Raw genomic sequence first — 13432 nt, forward strand, 5'->3', positions numbered from 1 at the left:
TCAGCAGGTAGTGGGATTGTAGGTTTGGTATGGTCTGCCCGGAGTAGAGAGTTAATGTTTCTGAAAGACTGTGTCTCGGTCATCCGTTTCTCAAACACCATGTAGTGCGAGAAATCCCACGGAGGCGATCGAGTCTTGTGGGGAAAAGTGTGCAGACCTCTGCAGAGTGTACAAACTAATCATGGTTAGTCGTGTCCCCGGTTATGGACAATCTTGAGTATCTAGTACTTGGAGTATCTAGTACTTGGAGTATCTTAAGTATCTCATCACTCTAAATTAATATTTTTGGGTTGTTAATTACCTTAATTGGGATTGAGTTGGAGGAACCTTCTCAATGATGTTTCAACTACCATGATAGTTAAATTAAAATCTATTCCTTTGTTGTAGGAAAAAATTGGCTTTTCGCAAAAACGGTAACCATAGAGCTTTCCACCAGCCAAATATGCATGTAGTGATAGCATTATTCTGTTCTTCCTCTATTGTGTTACTTTGCCAGCATATTCCATGTGCTGACCCGTTTTCGGGCTGCAACATATTATGTTGAAGACTTTTCAGATGAGGAGTAAGGTTCGTTAGGTCGTTGTCGTGCAGCTCAGCTATGCCGTTGGAGTTGATGGACTCACTTTATATTCCAAGCCTTCCGCTGTTATCGTATTAGATGGCCTTAAGCCATATTTATTGTAATAAGTTCTCTTTGGAGACATTCGATGTAATAAGTGTGTGATTGCTACTATGTTATAAATCCTCGAGTACTGTGTGTGTGTCAGCATTACCGATCCAGGGATGACACTGAAGCATAGAGACTTGACCGTTTGAGGTCTGATCGCTACAGAGACACCAAAGGAAAAAATCCTCTAGTTTTGCTTTGCTCCACTCCTAACCAAATGCACGAATAGTAGTACCATAGTAGTTTAATAGCAAAGGATCCCTGAGGGATCGAAATGAATGCAGAGTAACAAAGTGATGCGACGAGTGTACAACCTCTTTAGAATAGCCTTGTCGACCTCAGCATCATTGGATTGGACGTGGAGGATGGTGATGCTGGTGTGATTGTCGGAGGCGGGGAAGAAGATTTGAGGCCTCTGGAAACGGCGCCGAGGGTAGTGCTCCGCTGTGATGGATGGTTCCGTCGTTGAAGCAGCTCCGGTGAGGTGTACGGCAGCGAGGTTGAAGCAGCACAAGATAAACAATGCTAATCTGAAGTGGGACTCTAATATCATCTACAATAGATGATGTAAAATGCATCACCAAAAAGTGCTAGATGTAAAACGCATCTGCCACGCCACAGCCGCTCCGACAGATGTTGTAAATACTGTTCACTCTGAACTTAACTGAAGAAACTGAACTTTACAGTCAAAACTGAATTTTACTATCGAAACTGGTTGAACTAGTAGCAGAGCATTGCAATAGATGTTTAGGGCGTTCGAGCACTAGTAGTAGAGAAGCAGTGATCTAAATCAGCAGACGCTCGAGTAGGGAACGCAATAGCAGGGAGCAAGTCGTGCAGCAGCACCGCGAGCGAGTGCTAAAGCAGCAACTCCTATAGCTGCCGGAGGTCGTGCAGCAGCAGAGCAAGAGCAGAGAATCAGCACGAACGAGAGAAAGAGCAGAGCAGCAGCACGATCGACGGCAATAGCAGAGCAGTAGCATGAACGAAAGCAAGAGCAGTGCAGCAGCGCGACTGACAACAAGAACAGAGCCGCATCGCGAGCGAGAGCCGGAGTAGCTGCAGCTAGTGCCGATGTGGAAGTCGCTGCTAAGGAAGCAACGACATGAGGGAGAGATGCCATGGATGAAGTGGCCAGCGACGGAGACCCGCCATGGCTGCTCGGTATCGAGCATCGGCAGCCCCATGAGATCGAATAAAAGATAAAATGCTGCGGTGAGTGCAGAACCTCCTTGGTGGTGCCGAGTTGGCCTCGGCTTCATCGGAGGAATTGGTGAGGGTGTTGTGGTTCCGATGGGGCAGGTCAAGATGATGCTGTGGGGATGGAGGCGGCGCCATAGATGAGACGAACATCGGGGCACGTCCTTGGAGGTGGAGGACGGGGCGGCTGATCCGGCGAGATGACGAGATCGGCGACGGATCCTCATTCGGTGCGGTGGATGAGGGACGACGAGCTGTTGCGGTGGACGAAATCGTCGGGGAAGAGTCTCCGGCTGGGCGGTGGTCGGGAGGCCAACGGAGGAGCGTGGGGTTTCATGGGTTTTGGCGGCCTCGGTGTACAAATGGGAGGGGGCAAAGGGGAAGTTAGGGGGAGCCATGGCTTAGGGACGCGCTTGTCCAAAATGTAGGGTAAGTTACCAGCATACCCCCACCGGTTTTGACCACGCGACGTCGAGCCAGCATTTTCGGCTGAGGGGTAGAAGAGGGATTTCGTGTGTTTGGGATGCGGGACCGATTTCGGACGAGGAGGGAGTTTTCACGCACGTCAAAATTTTGGGATAACAAGGCACGGGGCGGGTTGAAGAGGCGGGAGTTTCAAAGAAGATGAGACAAAAGATACTCGGGCTTGAAAATTTCGAGATAACAAGGCGCGGATTCCATGTTTGGTAAAACAAACTTAACGTGTACAAAAAACAATTCATACAAGACACAAGAGAGTCATTTCCCCTTTTACTATATTGCTATAAATGCCATTGAAAAAACTACAAGAAAAATGTAAAAAAATTGGGAGAACAAGATTACCCTGTACAGTACCAAATCGATTCGCACTTCACTCAACAACAACAAAAAACAAATCAATTCCCACCAAAAGAAAGATTCATGTCCCTTTTATATGATTACTGTCGGCGTTCTGGGAACGGGGGTCCGCAGACTTGCCTGCCTGCGGCCCACGGCGTGGCTGAGCTGGTAGGTCTGTACGACCCATCTTCATCGACAAGGCATTCAAGACCCTCGCGAGGGGCCAAGCCTCACGAGGCGAACGATGCAAGACCTCCTCAGGAGCGGCCTCGCCAGGCAAGCTCACGAGGGGCGGAGAGATCAAGGCAAGGCAAACCTCGCGAGGTACTCGTGACATGAGCCATGACGATCGAGGCCAGGCGAGCGCCAGGCGGGCACCAGCACGCGCAGTGTCCTTGCTTCCTCTTTGGTGCCAAGGGGGCAAGCACAGGCGTGGAGTGCTGAGTCATCAAGGAAAGGTTTCCATATCGGTGCAACGAGACCAAGACCAGCAGGACGGCAAGACAGAGGTCACCATGGAACCCAAGACGGCGTCATCACCAGAGCCTTTGCAGGCAAAGACCACTTTTGTAAGGATAAGTTGTACTAGATGTCCCCTTTCAAATTGGCTGTTGTTGGCTCCCTTCCCGCTCAATATTTGGGGAGAGGACCAGGGCCTATATAAGTAGAACTAGCCACCACAATAGAGGGGACTAATCGAGAACGGATCATCAAGATCATCCCCAACCACACAAGTGCACCAAGGACAAGAACACCTCAAGCTCAGGAGGCTGTTCTTCCCCTTGTACTGTTCATCATCAGCCCAAGAGGCAATCCACCACCAGCACACTGGAGTAGGGTATTACACCACAACGATGGCCTGAACCAGTATAAATCTTGTGTCTTTCTGTGTTGTCGATCGATAGGGAGAAAACCTTCATGCGCACCCCAGTGTTCGAACCTCGAGGGTTTTGTCAGAACCTGTGATCTGATATTCGGCGCGCCAGGTAGGGGTGCGTCGTAGCATCTCTTCCGTCGATCTGCGCTCCGTCGCCACCGCGCTTCTCCCACATGGTAGGTGCCCTGCCGCCAACTCCGACGGACATCGTTGATGACGGGGCCAGGGGACTCCGAGCCCTGGCCCCCGCCCTACGGCGTGTGCAGTGGCCGCCCAAGTTCAAGCCAGAGATGCCGCCGCGCTACGACGGCGCGGCGGACCTGTCAGCTTTCCTGCTGGCGTAAGAGGAGGCCGTCCTCGAAGCCGGGGGTGATGACAAGGACATGGCCAACTGGCTTCCCATGGCCCTCGTCGGCGAGCCGCACGCCTGGCTGCTCAACCTTCTCGGATCCACGGTGGCGTCTTGGGAGGAGCTCCGCGACCTCTTCACTATGCGCTACGCGGCAACGGTGCACCACGCGGTCGCGGCCCTGCTAGGCGGCTCACAGGCGCCGCCTTCAGAGCGCCACATCAAGCCATTCCTCCGCCAGATTGGTGTCGGGTCCACATGCTCGGGGGCTCCGCCGGGCTGGGCCGCGCCTGAGGCCAACCTCACCTTCAGCTCAGAAGACCACCCCGTCACCACCACCTGCTCGGGAATGCTTCCGATGCTCTGCACGCCCGCCATCTGCAACGTGGCCATCACCAAGACCCTCATCGATGGCAGCGCTGGCCTCAACTTGCTCTCCATGGAGGCCTTCAGCCTTCTTCATGTGCTGCTCGAGCGACTCAGCCTCAGCAAGCCTTTCTCAGGAGTTGGTGGCGGCGCTGCCCGCTCCCTAGGGCAGATCCGCCTTCCCATCACCTTCGGCATGCGCGACAACTACCGCCCCAAGCTGGTCGACTTCGACATCGCCCACATCGGCCTCCCGTACAACACCATCCTCGGGTACCCATCTCTGGCCCAGTTCATGGCGGCGACTCATCCAACCTACAACCTCATGAAAATGACTGGAAGCAAAGGTGTCCTCACCATCAAGGGGGACACCAAGGAGGCCGTGATGGCACTCAAACTTGCCTTCCGGACCACTGCGGCACTGCAGCCCGTCGGCACCGGTGCCCTCCAGGCCAAGGAGGCTGCGCCAACCAAGAAGAAGCAGTTGTTCACCCAAGACAAGGCAGAGACCAAGCAGGTGCCAGTTGACGAGGACGGCTCCTCAGGAGCCACCTTCACCATAGGTTCCGGCCTCAACCCCAGCCAAGAGGAAGCATTGGTGAAGTTCTTGCGCGCGAACAAGGACATATTCGCATGGGAGCCCAATCAGTTGGTGGGGGTCCTGAGAGAGGTGATTCAGCACCACTTAAGGGTGTGCCCCAATGTGCGCCCTGTGAAGCAGCAAGCAAGGCGGCAGTCCACGGAGAAGCATACCTTCATCGTCCAAGAGACCCGCAAGTTGGAGGCGGCAGGTGCCGTTTGTGAGGTTAGGTACCCCGAATGGCTGGCGAACCCAGTCATGGTGTCGAAGAAAGGCGAGAAGGAGCGAATCTGTGTCGACTTCACCAACCTCAACAAGGCGTGCCCTCAAGATCCGTTCCCTCTCCCGTGCATCGACCAGATCATCGACTCCACCGCCGAGTGCGGCCTACTATGCTTCCTGGATGCGTTCTCAGGGTATCACCAAATCAAGATGGCGATGGAAGATGTAGAGAAGACAGCCTTCCTGATCCCGTGTGGGGTGTACTGCTACACCTGTATGCCCTTCGGACTGCGCAACGCGGGTGCGACCTTTCAGTGGCTGATGCACATCGCTTTAGGGCGGCAGCTCGGGAGGAACACGGAGGCCTACGTCGACGACATTGTGGTGAAGTCTTGGCAGGCGAGAACCTTGATCCAAGACCTGGAGGAGACCTTCGAAAGCCTGCGCCAGGTGAACTTGCGGCTTAACCCGGAAAAGTGTGTGTTCGGTGTCCCTTCCGGCAAGCTGCTGGGATTCCTCGTGTCACACAGAGGGATCGAGGCGAACCCAGAGAAGATCAAGGCCATTGAGGGCATGAGCCCGCCGCAGACCATCAAGGAAATGCAGAAGCTAGCTGGTCAGGTGACTGCATTGGGGCGCTTCATCTCCAAGCTAGGAGAGTGCGCCTTACCCTTTTTCAAGATGATGAAGAAGAAGGGCCCGTTCGAGTGGACTCCGGAGGCCGACCGAGCCTTCCAAGACCTCAAGAGATACCTGACCAGCCCACCGGTGTTGGTGGCGCCACGGCCTCTCGAGCCTCTAGTACTTTATCTTGCCGCCACCCCATACTCCATCAGGGCTGCGCTAGTGGCGGTTCGGGAGGAGCACCGGGCCAAGAGTGTACCGCGCCAGCTACGTCGCCAGCCGGGATGACGCAAGATCAGGAAGGCGCAACAAGAGCCATAGCGGCAACAACAGAAGACCAAGCTCGGCAGGATGACACCGTAGAGATTCCCGCAAGCGACCAGGCGCCAGGGGTCCCACCATCTCAGGAGGCACCCCAGCTTGCACAAGACGCGAGCCTCACCAACATGCTAGTCCTCGTCGAGCACCCGGTGTAGTTCGGTAGCACGATGTTGCGGGACGCGAGGGCACGCTATCCCATGCCTCAGAAGCTCCTGCTCATGCTCCTGGTGGCCTCGCGCAAGTTGTGGCACAACTTCGAGGGTCACCCCATCAAAGTCGTCTCGGCCTACCCGTTGGAGAGGGTGCTCAGGAGCCCCAAATCTGCCGGAAGGGTCACCGAGTGGAACATAGAGCTGCAGGCATTCCAGTTGGAGTTCAACACCACGAGGGTCATCAAGGGAGCCGCACTCGCTGACTTTGTGGTGGAATGGAAGGATGCCCCGGCGCTGGAAGTAGGCGAGGACCGGTCCACCTCGCCAGGAAGTGAGGCGCCCGATGGATGGGTCATGTATTTTGATGGTGCCTTCGCGCAGCAGGGCGCGGGGGCTGGAGAAGTACTCATCTCGCCGACGCAGGACAAGCTCTACTACACTGTGCAGCTCTGTTTTCAGCAGGGCGAGAAGGTCTCTAACAACATCGCAGAATACAAAGGCCTCATAGCTAGCCTGAAGGCCGTGTCAGCTCTAGGGGTGAAGCGCCTCACCGTTAGGGGCGGCTCACAGCTCCTCGTCAACTTCTCCAACAAAGTGTACGAGTTAAAGGACGAGCACATGGAGGCGTATCTTGCAGAAGTACGTAATATGGAAAAGTAGTTCCTAGGCCTGGAGGTGCAGCATGTGCCTCGTGGCACCAACAAGGAAGTCGATGGCATCGCCAGGAGGGCATCCAAGCGGCAGCCCCAAGAGCCTGGCGTCTTCGACTAGCGGCTCTTCAAGCCGTCAGCGACGCCACCACTTTCAAGCACGGCACGGCCTTGGGAGGAGCTCCCACAACTGCCTGCCATGGGAGCCCCAGCTTGTCGCCCAACCTCAGGAGCTCGCTTGCTCCTGGTGCTCGAGCCTCAAGAGGGATGTTGGACCAAGGAATTCAAGGAATATGTGATGCAAGGGGTGCTACCGAAGAAGGAAGAGGACGCAGAGCACGTGGCCCGACAAGCCACAACATACTCCATCAACGGCGATGACTTGTACAGGAAGTGACCAAATGATGTTTCGTTGTGTTGCATCTCCAGGGACCAGGGGAGGGAGTTGCTGATTGACATACATGGCGGGGACTGCAAACACCACTCGTCGTCACGGACTCTTGTCGGCAAGGTGTTCCGCAGTGGATTCTACTGGCCCACGGCGCTCAACGACGCAGCTGGGCTGGTGAAGTCCTACGAAGCTTGCTAGTTCCACGCCAAGTAGGTCCACCAGCATGCTCAGGGCCTCCAGACTATACCACTCACATGGCCGTTTGCGGTCTGGGGGCTGGATATCTTGGGCCCATTCCCTCGAGCGCCAGGGGGCTACTGCTACCTCTACGTCGCCATCGACAAGTTCACCAAGTGGGCGGAAGTGGAAGCTGTCCGCACCATCCCGGCTGGTTCCGCGGTTAAGTTCATCAAGGGCCTCGTGAGCCGTTTCGGGGTCCCCAACCGCATCATCACCGACAAGGGCTCGCAGTTCACCAGTAACCTCTTCAAAACATACTTTGCTAACCTTGGAACGCAGATCTGCTACGCTTCAGTGGCGCACCCCTAAAGCAATGGCCAGGCTGAACGCGCCAACGCGGAGGTCCTAAGAGGCCTCAAGACCAGGACCTTCAAGAAGAAGCTTGAGGCCCGCGGCAGGGGCTGGCACAACAAGCTCCAGTCCATGCTGTGGTCGATCCGCACCACCGCCACTAAGCCGACGGGCAAGACCCCATTCATCCTTGTCTACGGAGCCGAAGCGGTCCTCCCTTATGAGGTCAAGCATCGCTCCGCACGGGTCCTGGCGATTGATGAAACACAATAGGACGCCATGCGGGGGATGGACCTCGTACTAGGGGAGGAACGACGCCGCGAAGCTGCACTAAGGTGGCAAGGTACCAGCAGGCACTGCGGCGGTACCACTGCCATAACATCCGCTCCAGGACGCTCGAGGTGTGCGACCCCATCCTGAGGCGGGTCCTCTCCAGGGAAGGGTTGCACAAGCTCTCACCCATGTGGGAGGGCCCGTTCAGGGTTGTCCATGTCTCTAGGCCTGGCGCCGCATGCCTGGAGACGCAGGATGGGGTACCCATCCAGAACGCCTGGAACATCCAGCACCTCTGGAAGTTCTACCCATGAAGCAAGGCCCAGTGCCTGTGAAGCAAGGCCCAAGGCCTGTGAAGAAAGGCCCAGTGCCTATGAAGAAAGGCCCAGTGTCTGTGAAGAAGGCCTGGTGCCTGTGAAGAATCACTGCCTGTGACACTCTCACGTAATAATGAGTGGGGCTGTACACGCCCCGGAGTCTCAGGAGTGCCGCCCTCGGGCCTCGGTGGCTCCCTCCCACGCCTAGTGGCAGCACTTAGCTCCGTGCTGGTGAGAAGACTTTAAGACTAGACTAGGTGTTGGACGTGGCTTTTGTTGGATGTGGGGTTCTGGCTAACCCTTAAGGTTCGAACACTGGGGTGCGTGCGAAGTCTTTCCCTTCTACCAATCTACGCTCTAGCTCGCTAAGATCTTGCGGACGAACTCGACGAACTCACAACACAGAAGGACACAGGGTTTATACTGGTTTGGGCCACCATTGTGGTGTAATACCCTACTCCAGTGTGGTGGTGGTGGATTGCCTCTTGGGCTGATGATGAATAGTACAAGGGAAGAACAACCTCCTGAGGTTGAGGTGTTCTTGTGTGTGTCTCTCGGCCTGATTCTCTCAAGCTAAGATGAGATTGAGGTCGAGCTCCCTCCTATGGTGGTGGCTAGCTCTACTTATATAGGCCATGGTCCTCTTCCCAAATATTGAGCGGGAAGGGAGCCAACAATGGCGGGCTAATTCGAAGGGGGACAGCTAGTACGAGCTATCCTGACAAAAGCGGCTCGCCTGCGAAAGGCTCTGGTGGTGACGCCGTCTTGGGCTCCACAATGACCTCCGCCTTACAGTCCTTCTGGTGTTGGTCCTGTTGCACCGAAATGGCAACCTTTGCCTGAGGCCTCGGTACTCCGCGGCTGCGCTTGCCTCCTTTGCACCAAAGAGGAAACAAGGACGCTGCGTGTGCTGGTACGTCTCCAACGTATCTATAATTTTTGATTGCTCCATGCTATATTATCTACTGTTTTGGACATTATTGGGCTTTAGTATCCACTTTTATATTATTTTTAGGACTTACCTATTAACCAGAGGCCCAGCTGAAACACCCTCGATGCGACTATAGCTCCCACGTGTCGAGGCACGACTTAGAGACATAATCGCATTGAAGGCATATGTCGCAAGTTAGGCAATCTTCACAAAGATCCCATGTAATATAATAATAAAAGGGGAGATAACATAGTTGGCTTACACTCGCCACGTCAATCAAGTACATAAATAACATTACATCAACCAAACACTCATGGCCCGACTACGGCGCCAAAATAAAAGAGAACCGAACGTGCGACACGGTCCCAATCACCCCCAACTGGGCACCACTACTGATTATCGGGAAAGGAAACATAGTAACGTTGAGAGTCTTTGTCGAACTCCCACTTGAGCTCAAACGCGTCTCCTGGAGCGGAATCATGAGGCCCTGCATCTGGTGTAATAGTAATCTGTGAGCCACAGGGACAGCAATCTCGCACCCTCGCGATCAAGACTATTTAAGCTTATAGGAATGACAGGGTAGAAATATGTGGAGCTGTAGCAAGCGACTAGCAAATATGGTGGCTAACTTATTCGCAAAAGAGAGAGCGAGAAGAGGAGGCAAAGCGCGAGCGAGAAACTATAGAACAACCTGCACAAACATTACTCCAACACCGTGTCCACCTCCCGGACTCCGCCGAGAAGAGGCCATCACGGTAACACACTCAGTTGATTCATTTTAATTGAGTTAAGGTTCAAGTTATCTACAACCGGACATTAACAAATTCCCATCTTCCCATAACCGCGGGCACGGCTTTCGAAAGTTCAAATCCCTACAGGGGAGTCCCAACCTAACCCATGACAAGCTCTCATGGTCAACGAAGGAATAGACCTCCTCCCAAGACGTTCCGATCAGACTCGATATCTCGGTTCTTCAAGACACTTCGACAGGTTAAAACAAGACCAGCAACACCGCCCGAATGTGCCGACAAATCCCGATAGGAGCTGCACATATCTCGTTCTCAGGGCACACTCAGATGAGACATCCTATGAGTAAAACCAACCCTCAAGTTGCCCTGAGGTGGCCCCGCTGTCTACTTGGTCGGACCAACACTCAGAGGAGCACTGGCCCGGGGGGGGGGGGTTAAAATAAGATGACCCTCGGGCTCCGGAAACCCAAGGGAAAAGAGGCTAGGTGGCAAATGGTAAGACCAATGTTGGGCATTGCTGGAAAAGCTTTAATCAAGGCGAAATATCAAGGGGTTCCCATTATAACCCAACCGCGTAAGGAACGCAAAATCCGGGAACATAACACCGACATGACGGAAACTAGGACGGCAAGAGTGGAACAAAACACTAGGCAAGAGGCCGAGCCTTCCACCCTTTACCAAGTATATAGATGCATTAATATAACAAGATAATATAATGATATCCCAACAAGTAAATAAATGTTCCAACAAGGAACGGCCTCCAATCTTCACCTGCAACTAGCAACGCTATAGGAGGGGCTGAGCAAAGCGGTAACATAGCCAATCAACGGTTTGCTAGGACTTGGTGGGTTAGAGGTTTGACATGGCAATTTGGGAGGCTTGAAAGAAAATGGTAGGCATCGTAGCATTGGCATAGCAAAAGAGCGAGCAAACTATCATAGCAAAGATAGTAGTGATTTCGAGGGTATGATCATCTTGCCTGCACAGTTGTCAGAGTTGACTGGATTCTCGAAAGCAAACTCAACGGGCTCCACGTTAGCGAACTCGTCTCCTGGCTCTACCCAAACAAGACAAACAAGCAATAAGGACACAATCAACCACGTGCAAGAACCGAAACAAGACGATGCGATGATGATATGCTATGCGGGATGCGATGCGGGATGCAAAATGCAAGATATGACAGGAAATGCATGAAACTGGCCTCAACATGGAAATCCAAGTGTTCCACTGAAAAGATGAGATGAAATCGTTTGAAAACGATATAAAGAACACCGGAATCAGAGTTATGGTTTGGAAATGGCAAGCGATTCAAATATGACACCGGTCTGCGATTTACAGCACGTAGGCATGTAAGTGCAACGAAATGAACATGCTACAGGACCCAAACATGACAACAAAATACATGGCAGGGATGCATTCAAGATGCTTAACAAAAGTCTAGCACTGAGCTACGGCCAATTCATCCATTAACAGGTTCAAACAAGCATGGCAAAAATGCATATGGCAAACAGATCTCAGACTTAGTAAAATTAACACTTGTCTGGAATTTCAGATCAGGTAGCCCTCTTCGGAGCAACAAAACTATATGGTACAGGACCTGAACATGGAAAAGGAAAGCATGGCATGGAGCTACTCAAAGAGCTTAACAAAAGTCCCTTAGTGACCTTGAGCCAAAAGGGATCAGAAGATACAATTGCAAGCATGTGAACATAGCAAAAACATAATCAGTTTTCAGACTTGGTGAAAACTGGAGCATGCTGAAAACAGAACTCAAGTAGGCATGTTTACGAGCTCGATGCACTCACTACGGTGCAAGTCATGGCAAGACAAGCATACACCCATTAATAATGCACAAAATGCAAGCTAGGCATGGCAAGAACAATAGCATAGCATGCACGGATCAACTACAACATCATCGGCAAAATTGCAAACAAGTTGACAATCTGCCCAGATTCACAAAGTAGCAAAAGTAGAGCTCGATTGACTCAATCTAGGTTGCTCCATAATTGCAAACAAAGACATGGATGGATAGAGCACTACAATATTAACAAAACATCCTTACTTATCATCCTCAAAAGAGGCACGGATCACTAGGAAACAACATGAACATATGGCATCATGAGCTAAACAGATCAAGGACTTGGTGGAATTGCTAAGTCCCTGAAAATAGAATCACTAAGTGCACCACTTTGCAAGCTTGCACTAGTCACCACACACATCCTAAAAATACATGGGTTGCACCTCTGGAGAGATGACAAAACCCTTAACAGAACATATGTAGAACTCACGGGCATATCATGCACATATTAATCATGTCAAAAATGACAAAAAAGCTAAACGGAGTAGCACATCTGACAATTAACTCAAGTAGCCCTATTCTAACAGCATTTCGGGCATCAAGATGAACTCAAATGAAAATGATGCAGTGGAATGAAATGATGTACTCTCTGAGATGAACATTTTGATATGCTATATGCATGAATCGGAGCTACGGATGCAAAGTTACGGAGCCATGAACATGAGCACTTGAATTTAAAATCTCCGGGACTTAGTGAAAAAAAGCAACCTCCCAGATCTAGGGTTTCGGTGGCACGTGGCCCGAGGTTCGCCGGCGCGAGCTCGAGGTCGCCGGCGAGGTGGGTTCGTCGGCGGGGAGAAGAGGGGAGGCTAGGCCGGGGCCGGATCCGGCGGAGGAGGGAGGAGGCGGCGCTGGGCGCGGGCGGCGGCCGGTGAGGCGGCGCGGCGAGCGAGGCCGGTCGGGCGGCGAGGCGTGCCGGCGTCGGCTGGTGGTGGCGCCGGCGGGCGGAGGCGGCGGGGCCGGCGAGGCAGCGCGGTGGCGGCGGAGCTAGGAGAAGGGCGCGGGCGCGCGGCGGCGGAGGGAGTGGGCCTCGGGGGTCGGCGGCTGACACGTGGCAGCGGCGGGTGGTGGCGGACACGTCTGGCCCGAATCGGACGTGTCCGTCGGCGGGAGGTGCAGTTTTTAGCGTTTCGGGGGACGAAGGAGATCCGAAAACGGAGGGGTCTTTAAATAGGCATAGAGGGAGTTAGGAGAGTCCAAATGAGGTGCGGTTTTCGGCCACGCGATCGTGATTGAACGCTCTAGATGATGGAGCAGAGTTAGGTGGGTTTTGGGCCAAATTGGAGGGGTGTTGGGCTGCAACACACATGAGGCCTTTTTGGTCCCTCGGTTAACCGTTGGAGTATCAAACGAAGTCCAAATGGTACGAAACTTGACAGGTGGTCTACCGGTAGTAAACCAAGGCCGCTTGGCAAGTCTCGGTCCAATCCGGAAATGTTTAATCCCCACACACGAAAAAAAGATAGAATTGACCACCGGAGGAGAACGAAGCGCCGGAGTGCAAAACGGACAACGGGGAAAATGCTCGAATGCATGAGACGAACACATATGCAAA

This window comes from Triticum urartu, chromosome 6 (genome assembly GCF_003073215.2).
Source record: "Triticum urartu cultivar G1812 chromosome 6, Tu2.1, whole genome shotgun sequence".
In the NCBI taxonomy this organism is placed as follows: domain Eukaryota; kingdom Viridiplantae; phylum Streptophyta; class Magnoliopsida; order Poales; family Poaceae; genus Triticum; species Triticum urartu.